The sequence below is a fragment of the Tiliqua scincoides genome, chromosome 1, assembly GCF_035046505.1.
Source record: "Tiliqua scincoides isolate rTilSci1 chromosome 1, rTilSci1.hap2, whole genome shotgun sequence".
In the NCBI taxonomy this organism is placed as follows: Eukaryota; Metazoa; Chordata; class Lepidosauria; order Squamata; family Scincidae; genus Tiliqua; species Tiliqua scincoides.
Window position 1 is genome coordinate 59,922,504 of NC_089821.1, and position 16,883 is coordinate 59,939,386.

A 16,883-nucleotide genomic window follows, 5' to 3' on the forward strand; every position below is an offset into this window, starting at 1 on the left:
ATAAATATTCATACCAAATAATGTTTCTGCACATCACACAGCTACTAAAGGCACAGAAGTCTGGCTAGGGAGAAGAGTTAGAGTTTTCAATGGCGACTGTCAGCCCAATCCTATCCACACTTTCCTGAGAGTAAGCCCCACTGACTCTAATGGGACATACTTAGAGTAGACATGCATAGGATTGGACTGCGAGTTCTCTTCAGATTGCAGATGGGGCTTTGATAATACACTTGCATTGTTATTACAAAGTACAACCCCTGCTAATTGGGTAAGAGGCACTTTTTCAAGTGGGTGCTCCTATTTTTAGCAGGGGGAGAGTAACTGGCCCACCTCACCCCAGCAGTGTCTGTCTGCTGGTATTCATTTGCATCTTTTTAGATTGTGAGCCCTTCTGGGACAGGGAGCCATTTAGTTATTTGATTTTTCTCTGTAAACCGCTTTGTGAACTTTTAGCTGAAAAGCGGTATATAAATACTGTTAATAATAAATACTGTTGATAATAATACAAGACAACGTCGCAAACCAAACACAGGACCATATGCTTTCCTGTTCCCTATTTTACTTCTGTCTACTATACAGTCATAAAGTGCTATAAGTCCTGTTTTGGCAAAGTCAGAGCCTAAACAGAAAGCTAAAAATGCCCCCTACAGCTAGCTTTCCCTTCTGTTATCCTTCCACTAACCGAGAAACTGATTGAGCTGTGCAACACTTGAATGTGGCACATATCAAAAGATTAAAATCATGAGAGACATGACAACAATCTAGTCTAGTCATCCCTTCACCACACACCACAAAGTGACACTTATTTTTGCCTTATCTACACAGATACTTATTTCCAGACAATTTCCACAAGGCTACTTTCTTTCCTTCCCCCACCCTTCCCTTGTAACCAAAGTCAGCAGAACAATTAGAATACAAGACCCATTAATCCCTTTGCAAATGTGTGCAGGGCTTATCTTCAATGTTTTTATCACTGGGGTTTAATTAAAAGACTCCCAAAAGGCAAGGGGAGCCATGCCAACATTCCCCACATGCACATGATGTTGTGATTCTTAGCAGCAGGTCACATCAACAGCTGGATATAGGGAAGTATTATTCCAACCAGATGAGCTAGTGTGTTTACACTTAAACAGGTTCTTATTTAGATAAAAGCCCATAACCCCGCTTCAAAGAACAGGTATTTCAGGTTGCTGGGAAACATCAAATCCTCTCCGCCAGAACCTACCTTTTTAAAACCAGGAGATCAGAGGCAAGAAACCTCTCTATCTTGCCCAGCTGTGTTACTTACTTTATGCTTAATCCTTAATCCATAATTCCCAGAGAGGCTCACTCTTTATACAAAGTATTATACAAGTTCTTCTCTTCCCCACCCTCCAGGTTTTAAAAACACACACTTAAATAGTAAACTGAAGTTAGTCATTTGTCTTCCCAGAATTATAAATTCCTCACTCCATCCTATTCCATTCTTCATGGTGGTTTGCTACGTTGCCTTTTCTTTACAGGTTAAAACTGAGAAACAGCAAGAGATGACCTCCTGTTTGTGTCTCACAGTGAAACTGGCTGAAAGTCTGTCAAAACAATCCTAATGCTATGCCAAGACAGCACCAACACTGCACTTGGAATATATTCAATATTTGCATAGTTTCAGTATAAATCTGTTAAGCAGAATTTGGAAACATTTGGACAAGGATTGGACACAAGGGGGATATAAATGTTCACTGAAATTGTTAGTACACTGACATGTTAGTCAGTGAATTGTTAGTTCACTGAAATGTTAGTACAATATAGACAAATTTTTGGAATATCATATATATCAATGATATATATATCATATCAATATAGACAAATTTTTGGAATATCATACCTTACATTTTCCAAGGATGTTTTGGTACCAAGGCTGAGCCAGCTGAAGCTACAATTCCAAAGTATATAAACTAAACACAGTACTCCCCAAAGTGTCAATTCCCATTAGGGTGAGTGAGCTCCAAATGACCTGGGATATTTTTAGGTCATGAAAATAAACATGCAAGAGTACTACCACTAGCTTACAAGGAAATAACCTTGATCAGCTGGTTTTCATCTCAAATAAATGAAACCAGCATGGTAGGACAAGCAGTGCCTGCATAAGCATACTAATCACTTACATTGTGGCATGGCAGGTGCTGTTCCAAAGGAGCCAGGAGCAAGGTTCTTTTCTTCCTGTGTGCTTGTAGAGGAATAGTTGTCATGAGAACTCTGCCCCAAGGAACATGATGCCTTTCCTATGGGACACACCTGCCAACCCATGTAGCATCAATCAATGTGGACTCAAATTACAGGTATGGAGTAGGGAAAAGGAAGAAATGGAAACATTATGTATACTGTCCATTGAATTAGCTCAAGCTGGTATACAAAACATGAAAATACACCCTACATTCTGTTTGGGGGTTAGTCGTGACATTGCTTAGAACCTGAACGCACAGGCCTTCAGATATCAACACATTCTCCATAAACAGAAGGTTCCACAATTTGATCCCAATGCTACAAGGCATCCAAATAAATGCAAAATGCAACCCTCATTCCAAAAATTGGCTCATCTTGCTGCTGTCAACTTCTATTACGCTTACACTGATAAGCACACTGCAGAATGTGTGCGCACCAGGTTGTCAGCTCTCTTCTTAAAATGGGGGCCCAGTAATCATTCCAGTTTAACAAAGACAACATGGGTGCACAAAACCTAGACCACAATCCCTTGGTGCCAGCTCAGACAGGGTGCTCATAACAAAGTTAGACAAAAGCAGCAAAACTTTGGCTCAGTCTCCTACACAAGCAGCATTCCAAAACGCTGACGTGCGAGATAAAATGGGAGGGAGAGGCTTTAGTTGCTTGATTTCATTCTGCCAGACCTCAGTGCCTGGCAGCGGGAGGGCGGTCAAACACTGACAGTAATATGATGAAGCAAGCTTTATTTTGTTCACATTCATGGCTTACTTGAAGACATGGCCCCACACCGGAGCTTTCCACATAAGGAAAACAAAAATTTTACACCTGACAGACATGAATGCTGCATACGCAAATTCCAAGCAAAATCAGTCTTAACCCAAAACAGTACTCTTAGGGTCTGAATTCAGACCAAGTAAAGCATACTGCTCTTGGGGTTTATCATACCAAGGGGCATACACTTTTAAGAGAAATACTGCATATTGTGTCAGTGCGTGCGTGCGTGTCAAAACGCACAAGCAGGGACATTCAAAACACAGAGAGCAGGGACTAGAGGACAGGTAAACAAAACCCTCTGCTTGAAGTTTTTACTTGGCTTATTAATTGTAAGAAAGCAAGGTGGTGCACACAAATACACAAAATGCCTGTGAGAAGCAAAAGAGAGGTCTTTTCTTGGAGAATTAAGAGGCAGCGTCCTTGTCTGGTACCCAGAGCTTACTGCGCACTACTGCTGGGAGCCATCTAAGACAACTTACATCTTGCATTATGTTGCTGCCACTCCAGAGGGGATTTATATGCAATTCCACAGGTTATTTAACATGCTTCTGTTTTTTAAACAACTGCTTAAATGATGGTGTTTTCATTATACCAGGGCGTCTATGGTTATACCTGCAGTGTGAAAAACTGTTGGGAACACAATTTCTCTAGACAGAAGCAGAGAAGTACTAGATGAATTTAATGGTAGCACCAACAGAAGCATATACCACCAGAGATGTTGGTACTTGCTTTTTGAGGTGCTACAGCTTCCTATTGAAGCTGCAACTTAACTGCCACTGTGGACAAAAAACTGGCAACCCAATCTCCATTCATACATTCTAAGAAGGGATATTTATAATCCAACTGGCACTGAATGAGGTTTAAGAACAGGCATATCATTTATTGAACTGTGTCCTCTTGCCTCTCCTTTGTGGTACACTCTTCATATTATATGCTTAACCCATTCTTTCATGAGGAACAAGGCAACACTTTTAGCAAACTATCTAGTTTCTATAAAGCGATAGTGAACTCAGGTAGTTGAGAGCCAGTCAGTTTGTATGCAAAATGGGGTGAACCTATAATAAAGCAGTGGTTTCTACATACTCAGGGGACTGTCTACTTACGCAGAAGTACATCAATTCATAAATTAAAAAGAGGATAAAATCCTCGATTCAGCCTGAACAGACTGAACAAGCTTGATGAACCCAGAAGTCAAGAAATGTTAGCGTTGGTTGCAAGCAAGCGAACAAATCCAGCAGAAAGCAGGGGAGAGACAAGGCACAGAGGAAGGAATTGGCCTGCTGGAGCCAACTGCATATTAGGAGTAGGGATGGAGAACAATTTGTTGCAATCCCTCCTTTTGAGCTATTCAAAATGTTTGGGGAACTAAAACCTGTTAAACTGATTCCCCACTATCCACATTTTCTACTAAGTTCTAAGCATTTTCTTATTCTCACTATGTTGGCAGCCCAGAAGGCCAGTTTTCATTTAAAATAATGTTTCTATAGGGGGGGAAACATCCTTGGTTTTGTGGCATTTACAACCCATTTCAAAAGAAAGTAAAATTTTAAAATTAAAATAGTTTTTAAACATTCAGTAAGCGTACTCATGGGGTACCCAATTGGGGGTAGAAGCTGCTCATTGCCCTGAAAGTAAGTTTAGCAACTAATCTGCTACAGTAAGAAGATTACAGGTTTCTCCCAATCTCCTCAAGATATACGTTTAAAATAATCAAGCCAATGCCCTCTCAGTGCAGCTACCTAACTACTCATTACTGTAAGGAATTATATGAAGATTTTTAAAAAGGCACTTGCCTCCTGTTAACCAGAAGCTGAGACAGAGGTTTACCACTTTCTACTCTTGGCTAGATGGTGGAATTAAAATATTTTGATTTTTTTTTCCTTTATGAGAACAAAATAGAAATTTGCAATATCCTTCATAGTTCAATACTTCAGACCTTAAATAAATTAAATAGTAAATATGGCAGAACTGGAGAAATTATGCAGATTGGGCAATTTACATCATCTGTGCAGGTTGCAGAATTCCATTTCTCTTTGTGCAGGGTGTTCATATTTGTTGTGCAGTGAACACAAATCTGCAGGGGGTTTATTCAGAAGGACATGCCTTATTCTGCTGCCACTCACACATTTAATATCGGATGCACAAATACTGATGGGGAGGATACTTCGGTTTTTTGGTTTCTGTTTTGTTTTTTTTTAAAGTATGAACACATCATGAAACAACCCCAGGGCAGCCCATTTGCAAAGCCAACTGAAACAGTCGCTTCCATTCCAGCAGTCAGCAAAGTGGCAGCGGGATGCCCCACAACCTGTGCCTGCCCAGCACCTTCCTCAGTCCACTGTCTTATTTGGCTACTGCTTCAGCGTGCTGTCCTTAGAGAGAAAACAAGAAGAATAGGGAAGTTACCTCCACTGCAATCCCTTTCCTGAGTATGCTCCTGAGCACTTAGGAAAAGAATTGCTGCTTTCTACCCATCCACCCACCCCCCAAGCTTCTTGTAAAGTGGTCAGGTGGGGAAGATGCTGGGAGAGGTTCTACTCCTGGGATGTTCTCTGGCACTGCACAAGAAGCTATGGCACCTGAGGAGATGGTGATAGAAGACAATGAAGAGGAGGATGAGGTGTGCAGTCATGCTGGGTGGGTGTGTGTGGTACTTGTGCGTGGGGTACTAGTGACGGCATGTATGCAGATAGGGAGTGGGCAATGGAATGTGGCGTAGAGGGGCAGATGACTGGCTTGGGATGCCCCAGAACAGCCTGACACACACACACACACACACACACACACACACACACACAATAATCTTTGAAAAATGCCTCTCTGAATGTTGAGGATTATATCATTCAACAATGGAGTAGATTAGTGCTGCAATTCTCAGCAATTTTTATACTATTGTAGTTTGCAACAGTAACACCAAAATGCTGTTGTAATCACTTCATATCCTGTGCAGAAAACAATTTTTGTAAGCACTCAGAACTGCCAGCCACCATACCCTGGAAGGATGAGCACAGAAGTGCAAATCCCACTTAACTCCAAAAACTTATATTTCTGTTTTCATATTTGCAATAAAGGGATAAAACACCATCTTCAAGAGAGACTAAGGCTGCAATCCTATACACACTTACATGGGAGAATGCTCCATTAAACTCAGTGGGACTTACTTTTGAGTAGACATGCCTGGTTTTGGGCTGTAAGGTACACATGGTAAAGTGCTACCATACCTTTCTGGGTCTCCCATTTTGTATTATTCTCAGAATGAATGAGAGGCTCTAGTTTTTTTCCCAAGAAAAAGAATGGGAAGCACTCTTTCTGCTTCTTCCACCCAAACACATACAGCCAATAGGAAACAAGAATGGCTGTTGTGGTGAATGAAAAGGGGGACCCCAGGTACCTTGTGAGCAGTTCTGCTAATAGTAGTCCTTTGTCTCTTCCCTACCTGCCAAACAAAACAGCTCCCTTTGTGCTTAGCACTATGGGGTTCCTTCACAACTGAAGTAAACAAACTGTCAGTCTGGCACAACTCATTCTCAGTTGCCAAAGATAAGATAGAAGGCCAGTAGACTTTGTATAACATAGGAGAAAAATGCCCCAAGGCTGAAGAAAAGTTTAACCCTGCTATATAGCTCACTGTTGTGACACAATATGAATATGAGGCAGAGGTAGGTGAATCGGTTTAGAGAGTGGCTTGTGGATAAGTTTGTTTTTTCCATTATTTGTCCAACCATCATTCTGCCTGATGCTTTTGAAGTTATAACTCTTTTATTGAACTCAGTAAAAGTTTAAAACGATGCAATATTAAGTGCTTGAATTTTAGAAAACTCTTCTCCAGGCACAGATATTCAAAGCAAACACATTTTTAATGCTGCCATCTATGAAAGCAGCAACAGACTCCAAGAAACTGAGAGTTAAACTGAAGTGATTAAATGAACACTCTCACTTGTGCTTCCTCTCTCATTCATGGCTTTGTAAAAAAAAAAAAAATGCACACACCACCAAGATAGAAGTGCACTGTAATTAGAAACAGCAGCAACCTGATGAGCAAGCACCCTCCTCCACATTTATTTAGGCTACCTTCTGGGGCAAGCAGTTAATATGATCTACTATGGCTGTGCTTTAAGGACAAGTGGCCAATTTGGAACAGGTCTGTGTTACCTAGATCAAGCACTGTCTAGCTTGACTACAGTGATATTACAGACGTATATACACACACCAGAAAGCAAACGGCAATAGGTTTCAGTATATCCTATTTGTGTTTTGCTCATATACTTGAGGTCAGCATGACCCCTTTTCAGGCACAAAGTGTTCATTCATCCAGCTCATGGTCACTCTTCAGTTTATCCTGTTACGCTGAAGGTTATTTTACCTAGCCATTCTCTCCCCCATACAATGGCTTTTTCTGTGAATACAAAGAGCTCTTCAGCAACAGATTCTGGGAAAGTTCAAAACCAATAGAAACTTCTGGGTGCACCAGTTCCCTAGATAGGATTTTTATTTTAAAAGCATGGGGGATTTTGTTTCAATTCATCAAGCTGTCTCCCTGCCTCCTCTTGAACTTGCTGGATATACTATGGTCATGCACAACTCTCTTAAAAGAAAATCTACTGGTATGATTTTATCTAAATGCATTATAAAGGAACAGAGGTAGCCAGGAGAATGACATAAAATTCCCTGCAAATGTCAACAATTGCTTGGGCCTCATTAACTGAATCACTAAAACACGCTGAACAACACATCAGCTGAACATATTTTTCAAAATTAGCAAGGCAATTTTCTAGGCACAATATTGGTAGAAAACTACATCAGCACAGCTGAAATTATGTGCTTATAAAATTAGTTACCTTTAGGTCAGGCAGGCTTCTGAATGGATGCTGACATTTCAAATATATAGAACTTTTTCCAAAATTACTAGTGCTTAAACTCCAAAAGATAAAGAACTGTACTTATTAACTTAAAAGTGTATGTTAAGGAAAGCCATGAGACCCAGGAAAAACAAGCTAGCAGACCAAAGAGACTGAATGACTGAGACAATAAAACTGTCATAATAATTTCTACTCAGGTAAAGGTATTGACATAACTGTGTGTTAGTACCAAGTTCCTGACTGAATGTTTGTGGGACTAGGCTACCAATCAGGTTACATCCACAGATGGATACTCTTTCTTGTTAAAAGTTTCTTGTTTGCACCTGTGGTGGAAACCGATGGCAGGGCAAGAGCAAGAGTGCCAAAAGGTTAACACTTCTGGCCATGCTCATTATTCTGGAAAGTATTATGAAAATTTGACTTGGAGGAACCCCAGTGAGATAACAGTGGTGCAGGAAAAACATCCCACATTGTTTTGGTAGAAGTACTCAGTGGGGGTCACTGAGAAGATAAGGATCCAGAGACTGAAGGAAGACCTAAAGCTTTGAGTGCAAAAATGATAGAAAGACATTTTTTAAAATGCTCAGCTGTAATGAAGGACTAATCCAGTGATCTTCAACCTTTTTCATCTCATGACACACTGACAAGGCACTAAAATTGTCATGGCACACCATCAGTGTTTTGACAAGTGACAAGGCATACCATGCTGCTAGGGGGGCTCACATACGCCCAATGACCCTACAAATAAATGACCCTCTCCCAAGCTCCCGTGACACACGTGCAAACCATTAGCAGCACACCAATGTGCCTAGGCACACTGGTTGAAAACCACTGGACTAGTTCTAGATAAATAAACTGAAGCTTAATCCAGGCAAGACAGAAGTGGTCTCGGTCAGCAGGACAGTAGATTCAGGAGTATAGCCTGTTTAAGGGAAGTGCAGTTCTATCTTGAAGAACCAGGTTCCCAGAGTGGGAATACATCTGGACCTAGTTCTGGCCCTAGGGAGTCAGGCATCAACTATGGCCAAGGGCACATTTGCCTAGCTTCAGCTGCTGTGCCAGCTTTGCCCATTTTCAAAGAAAGAAGTTCTCCCAAATGCTCCATGCCTTAGGGTGCAATCTTAACCAACTTTCCAGCACTGACACAGCTCTGCCAATGTAGCGTGCACTGCATCCTGCAATGGGGAGGCAGTCAAGGATGCCTGCTCAAGGTAAAGGCATATTTGTTACCATACCTTGGGGCTGTATTGCGGCTAGGTCAGTGCTGGAAAGTTGGGTTAGGATTGCACCCTTAGTCATGTTGGATTTGGATTACTGTAACAAGCTCTACATGGGGCTGCCCTTGAAAATTGTTTGGAAGGTCCAACAAGTTCAGAATGCAGCAGCCTGGGTCATTTTGGGGGCTTGTTGATCTGATCTGTATTGGCTGCCAGGTTTCAAGTTGCTGGCTGTTACCTTTCAAGTCGGACATGGCTTAGGACTCAGATACTTGAAAGACTACCTTCTCCCACATGAATTTGTCAATGAACTTTACTCATCACCTGAGGTTTTGTTCCAAGTTCCACTTCTTCATGACAGCAGTGCCTTCTCAGTTGTAGCACCTGATCTTTGAAACTTCTTTGGTTTGAGTTTCCCTCCCTTGGGAAGCCCAAATGGCACTGTATCTTGGCATTTTAAAAACAAAAATTAAATACGTCAAGCGTTATTTGTATTAGCCTTCTTTTTTCTCATTTTCTGTTTGATGTTTTATGGAAAGGTTTCAAAATGTTACTTATGGATTGGAATTTGTTCTTTTAATAACCATTGTAAGCTACCCTGGTGGACTGTGCAGGAGTACAAGGGCAAAGCATGATTAAAAAAAAATCAATTCAGAGCATCACCACAGAATTGAAAATGAGAGCCTCTATGCTTGGAAGTGCACTGGTAGGAATATGGTGAGTCATATGCTTGATCTCATCTGCTTTCAGCAATATATTAGAAAAATATTTACATACTTGCACAAGCCCTTTCTTGGACAGGAGACTGAAGACTATGTGGGTGGGTACATAATTTGGGTGACAGGGTTGCTATGGAAACACTCACCATCAGCATCCCACATTTGTTCACATGCACAAACTTTTCAGGACTGAGTTCAGGGAAACTGGTTGTGCCACTTTGCAGCAGAAGTCAGCTGTGTGCAGCAATGGTTGGCTGGTGCCTTTCCAACCACACTTTTCCATGAGTACGATTTTATTTTTTTAAATAAAGATATGAAAAGCAAGTATTTTAACTGCACAGTGCCTCTTTTAGCAAGAACAAAAATGTGGGCAGTCTAGTCTGAAACACGGAGGAGGGGGGAAATGGAAGAAGCAATCGGTGTTCAAATTAGTGGCAAGTACACCTGTCAAGTACACCTGGGCAGGAGGTGTGATCTGGTGGTTGAGCTGAAGACTGCCCGAAGAATGCTCCGCAGGAGCGATCCTGGTTGAAAATTATATGGGAGAACACAAGACCTGAAAAAAAGCTGGAAAAAGCCTCCTCATGGGTCAGGAGGAGTCACTGTTGTGACCTGTGACTGTAATGCAGAGGAGTATGGAGAGTCAGCTTCCAAGGAAGAAAGAATGATTAACAGCTTCGTCGACCTGAAGCTGCTCCTGCTGGAAGCTTGGAAGACATACCCAGATGCAAGATATGATGACCACACCATGAAGGATTCCATCTGGAAGTGAAGGGTTCCATGAGTGCATGTACAACAATTACTGTAAAAACTCATTTGAAATAAAGAGTAGTATAGCCTGTCTATGTGAACCACCTAGAGTCTGTAAGACTTTCACAATGTGTTGCGAGAGTCAGTGAGAAAGAAGGTTTACAAATGCTGTTACTGTTAACACCAAAGAGGGAGCAGAAAGCAGCCAGGTTCATCCTGGTGAAGAATAAAAATGCAGATTACAATTTGTAGTATCTCTTTATGCAGTGTGTATGATAATACGGAGGTGAAGGTAGAGAAAAGAACTACTTCTAAAGCGTTTTGATAATGAACAGTACAACAGAGCTAAATATTTTGTACTAGAAGTGACAACAGGTGTTCATGTGACTATTCTGGGCAAATCTCAAAAAGTTTCCTTTCCCTGCCCCCCCCCCAACATCAGCACTGTATTTGCAACCAGCAAGACAGCCTGTCCAAATCAGCTTCTAAAACTAGTTCAGTTGCATGACAGAATCAAGGTTTTTAAGGACAGCTGTGCACATTTAGCCACCATTTGTTTTTCAGGAAGGAACAAGCTTTCTGCTATGGTAAACTCATACACTCAGTCCAAATGATACACAGTACTGTGTTTTTCTACTTGCGCGAGTGCTCCTGATCATCTCCTAGTCTGAAGTCCAGTGAGCAGTGAGACTGTCACAGTTAACTTCCATGAACTGACACAAGATTCCTAGCCTCCAGAATACAGAAGTTGTGGCTGGACAATCATTACTTTGAAAAACAACAAAAAACATGTTTGAAATTTTTTTTAAATTACCTTGTGATTTCTGAACCTTGCTGGTCACAGGCTATCTCCATAGCAAAGTCCTGCATACAAAGAAGAGTTTCCATGAACTGTCAAATTGCCTGTCTAGACAAACGTGTGTCTTGAAATGTACTATGCCTCCAAGTCACAAGTTGAAACCAGAGGTTTAGAGACTAGTAGATTTCCTTCTCCCCTCTCTGCATTGACCAAACACACTTAAGTTTAAGGGGAATTTATAAAAAAGACCATTGACTGAGCAAAGATGTGCTGGAACTAGGTCTCACCCAAAAGAGTAGTATTTTGCATGGTTGATATCCAATACTGTAAGTTGTAATGCAAAAAATTCTTCAACTCATCTTGAGTTGAAGTGTCAAAGCTGAAGATTTGTTGACTCTATTCAGTCCTCTTAGTTACACCAACATTCGCCTTTCCATCAAAGAAAGAGGACCATTTTACACGTGGCAGTTAAACAGCAACTCTACCTAGGTTCCCTATGGCTGACCTGAACTCCCCCCTCATTGAGTAAGGAAGTATCGGGTCACATGATCTTGATCTAGGGCTACGGTTTTCAAACTCTCAGGGAGTTTGAGGACCGCAGTAAGTTCTTGCAGGAAGGGGAGGGAGGCAGTGGAGGTGGGGGGAAGGCAGTGACGTGATCCACAAGATCGCATTGCTAAGGAGAGCTGCAGGGACTGGGATGTACTCAGTACTCTCTGCAGCAGCCTGTCAGGGGTGCAGGAAGCCCTGCACAAGCATCTGCAGGGCTCCCCAGCCTTCTAAAAGTAAAAGTGGAACGATCATGCTCCACTTCCGGTTTTGTGGAGATGGAGCATGATTGTTCCACTTTCACTTTTGGAATGTTGGGGAGCCCTGCAGACACCCATGCAGGGCTCCCTGCACCCCAACAGGCTGCTGCAGGGACTGGTGAGTACATCCCAGTCCCTGCAGCCCTCCTTAGCGACATGCAACTGAGAAGACAGTTGCCTTCCCTCTGCCTCCGCCCCTTAAGGGAACAGAGGCCAGGGCTGTCAGGCTGGGATGTTGTGACACTCCAGTTTGAATAGCTCTGATCTAGGGAATCTTGTCCAGTAGATATGTTTATACCAAAGAAAGGGGCTCAAGCTGGCTCATTTCAAATGATTATCACTATTTCTTCAATGTCTCAGTTGGGAAAATACTCTTGGGAAAATACTTACATGTTCAGCTGCATACCATAATGCCTCCAGTCTTGACACAGAGAAAATTTTTTTGTCCAAAACAGAAGAGTACAAATTATATACATGGATGTAATGCACATTCATGGTTTATATTATTCTAAGCACACTAAGTTTTACTGTGTGCTTTTAATCTGCTGCTATGTATTTTATCTTGTTTTAATTGTTTTTAAGTGTTTTGTATTTTTAATGTTTATCTGTTTCCTTGTATTTTAACTTGACTGTTAGCAGCCTTGGGTGCCCTTTGGGAAGAAAGGCAGAATACAAATCTAATTAAATAATTAATTAAATAATTAACTAAATAATTAACTTATTAAATAAAAATTGTTCAATCCTGCTGTTTAATAAAATGGTAAGTTACTATTCAGAATGTTAGAGGAGATACCACCTTGCCATTTACAGAGGGCTGGAGAACAAGCCATACAGGGAAAGGCTGAGGGAACCTGGTATGTTCAACCTAGAGAAGAGAAGGTTGAAGACAACGCTCTTCAAATACCTGAAGGACGTATGGAAGAAGGGACAAATTTGTTCTCGCCTGCCTCTGAGAGTAGAATTAGATCCCATACGTATAAACTGCAAGAGAAGAGATTCCAATTTGACATCAAGAAAAAATTCCTGACGCTAAGGGCAGTTTGGCCATGGAACAGATTGCCAAGGGAGATGGTGTATTCTCCCTCACCGGAGATCTTCAAGCAGAGGCTTCACAAGCACTTGCTGGAGATGCTCTAGGAAGAATTCCTGCTATAGGCAAGGATTGGACTAGGTGACCTTTTAGGTACCTTTCAACTCTGATTCTATGAGTACACAAACAGAAACACAGGAAATATGCCTTCATTCTCAACACAGACTGCAGACCATTTGTGATCTTGCACAGATTATTGCTCTGTGCTTGCGTAAAAGTTCGTTATAGTAAGGTTGCTAAAATAAGGGATGATATTTGAAATAAGGGTCACACACTGGAGACAAAACAAATTCTTAAGATATCTGGCAAATCCAACAGGGAGGGGAAAAGATAGATTTCATTTGCCTTGAAACTGATAAAACACAAATTAATAAGCAATTGCACTGTGCGTGTGAATCTGTACTTTGCTCTCTTCCCCCTCCACCCAAGTTTACTGCTTTCATAAGATGTCCCTCAAACTGGAAGCTTGCAGACAGCATAATTCCCATTCCTTGAGCTGCTCTGTCTCTGCTATAAACAAACGCACTGCAATCTCTGTAAGTTTGACTATGGTTAAATTCAAACCAAAAGGAGCACCAACAGAACAGAGACTACTGTCGAGATGGAAAAATGTCTGTTTTGTATCTGACCATAAGCATTGGTACAATTCAAAACACAAGAGAAGGGTTTGGCAGTATTCAGAAATCTTTAGAAATGCACCACTAGCGTTGGGTTAATTTGTCACTATCAGGTAACATGAGTAATCCAAGAAAAATTTCACGTCATCTACTTTGTGAAAATAGCTCATCGATACCATGAATCAGGATTTCCTGGTCAAGCAGCGAATCAGGAAAGTACTTTGGTACTCTTATGCATGAGTAACTCTTCCAACAACTTGAGGAATCACAATGTTCCCGCCATTTTAAAGAGTCAAGCAAATAAATAATCAGCTATTTCCTGCCTGGTTAATGATAAGGAAAACGTTTCAATAAAATTTAAGATTTCACCTATAAGGGACCCTTAAAATTACAATTGGTTAGGGAGAAATGTTGCAGCAACAGTGAATTGATTCTGAAATCTAAACAGTTAGTCCAGTTTTTTCAGTGATTTATGACCCCAGCCAAAAGCAAGAGAACTTTTTCAGCATTCATCCCCCTGCTCTCCTCTCCTGCCATCTGCAAAAAGCTTCTGAATACGTGAATCACTGGTATCAAGACAGGGATTAGAACACAAAATGAAGAGCCCCAAACTTCATTTATAACACCCTTGTGCAGAAAATTGCTTTATTCTCACAAAATGCAGATTAGTGCTGGGAGTGGAAGAGGGGAGAGAACAGGCATACCCAGCTGTGTATTGTTATAGTATCAAGCACACTATGTTGTCTCAGGACAGTAGCTTTATTACACCAGAAAAGATTGACCATTTTGAATTATTAGCAGCCAATTCAGTTTAGTTTCTATCCTGAGCTTGGTAAATAAAAGAGAAGGGCTCTCATCTGTACTAGCTATAAACTTGTTAGAAATTTTTTTTTTTTTGCTCATCTATGTTTTAAGAAAAGTTTTACCTTTATAAAAACATAATATGAGAAAGTAATATATCCAGAAACAGAAATATTGAAGAAACTATCACTACTGGCTGTCCATCTTTAGTGCTGGTAAAGGTTTTACAAGGATTGTTTTACAATTTTAGCTCCCATAAATCAAGAGTATAAATGTGAACCATATTCAGAATGCAGATTTAAGAAGGCACCAGTCAATGACACAGGTCCTAATCCAATTTACAAGGTTCTTTCCAGCAAAGAGCAGTGAACATTTTAAATAAGTTTATTCAGATTATTATAAGCAGTAATGAAGTTGTCAACTATGCACCAGCTGCCAAGGAATCTATAAGCCCAGTTAACAAGCAATGGTACTTCCCACCATTTACCAAAAAGTTACTAGAAAAAAGCAGTTTATATCAGAAATGGATCTGCACCAGCTGCCTCTGTTATATGTGATGGGGCAAGCTAGTGCAGTCGATATTGATCCCATATAGACTGACTGATCAGAGATACACTTCAAGGTTTTGTTGCTAAAAGCAAGTATCCCATCTGAACCAAGTGCTCTCCTACACTCAATGTTCCTCAAGTAAACATGGAGCCAGCTCTTGCAGGAAGTTTCCTGGGATGCCACTGCACCCAGTTTTCTGAACAGGGTAGGCCTTAGGAGCTGCAGGGCCCAATGCAAAACATTTGGGGGGCGCACCTGTGGGCCCCCTACTCATGAGAATGAGTGGCAGTGGCAATACACTCAGCAGTGGCACCACCGCCAACTGATTCACACACACACACACACACCCCTGTGATTTCAAGGCAATTGGGCCCAGGGTCTGGGAGGGAGAGCTGTCCAGCAACAATGCTCCGCTCACCATGCTCTCCTCAGGACCCCTTGGCATGGAAGATTCCATGCTGGAGTGTCAACTACAGAGTGATGTGCTGGCTAAGGGCGCTCTGCTCACCACTCCAGTGCCCCTCCAGGCACAGGGCCCAATTTGGCCAAATTGCCCTAAGGCCGGCCCCATCTCTGGAAGCAGTGCTGTGCCTTCCTCTTATTGCTGCTGCTGGAGAAGACGGCACTCATAATACCAACAGTTATGATGTGTAAGACATTAGGACCCAGAAGCTTCCTTTCTTTCTCATCTCTGAGCAAGTACTGGAAGAGAAGCTACAACAGGACAGGGGGAGCACCATTTCCAGTCATTGTCCAGCCAGCCACCAGGGCTATCACACCATGGGTACTGGCCACTCACATGTTTTCCTACTGCCTGACCCATCCACAGGCCCAACTAATCCAACTACTGCCCAACCAGCCACCCTAGCTGAAACTCTCCAATCGTTGTCCTTGGAAAAAAATGTGCTAGATGAGGTCCTGGGGTGTCCAAGAGGGGCTGCAAGGAGGAAAACCAACAGAGTAACATCTGGGAAAGAACTATCACAAGATTTCTGAGCCTGGGCAAAAAGGCACAGATATTTAAAGACATGGAAGGGGGTGGATAGCAGCTGTGTGTGTAAATGAAAAAACAAAACAATTCAGATTAAAATTACAGCTCAGCTGGGAAGCTCACTTAGTAATCAGCAATCTAAGAACAGCCTTGCTTACCTTTGTAATTCAGGACAGAAGCATCAGGCAATCAATCAGCATCTCTAGAAAGGCTTCACTTGCTTAGAAAGGCTTCCCACCTTCCCTTTACAGGGAAATACTACAAAAGGCGGTGATAATCACTTCCACTTTGCATTGTTTCACATGCTCAGGGGGAAGGGAAGGGTCACTTACCTTGAAAGCTGTTCTAAGCACCTGGAGAGAGACTGATCCTGCATTAACAAGTCTATCATTAAACTTTTTTCCTTTTATTTACAGGGCTCTTCTCATCATGTTGAGATAAAATCCAGTGGGTGAAAAAGTCAGATAATTAGGTTATATCTGTACTTAGACAAAACAAAAAACAGGTGAACTTGCAGAAGTTGAAAGTTTAAAAACCAATCTGGTTTATCATTAAGTGATATCCAAATTCTAGGTGAAAAGGGAAAGTTGAAAATAGCCCCAGGAACAGCTATTGTGATATAAAGACCAAACCCAAGTATGGAAGTATGTAATCCTTTGCCATTTTAAGCCTGAAAAAGTTGTTCTGCTTGCCTTTTCTGTGGGTC

The 16,883-nt window shown here is 41.5% G+C and overlaps 1 protein-coding gene across 6 annotated transcripts in view; it reads right to left on the reverse strand.

Moving 5' to 3' along the window:
• RASSF7 (Ras association domain family member 7) overlaps positions 1-16,883 on the reverse strand; it is a 126,745-nt gene that overhangs the window by 31,694 nt on the left and 78,168 nt on the right. Inside the window, exon 2 of one of the 6 annotated variants that reach the window (XM_066610908.1) lies at positions 11,336-11,385. The exons of the other annotated variants lie outside the window; for them this stretch is intronic. The gene's annotated coding sequence lies outside the window, so the exon portion shown is untranslated. The remainder of the gene's footprint in view (positions 1-11,335; positions 11,386-16,883) is intronic. 6 annotated transcript variants of the gene reach the window in all.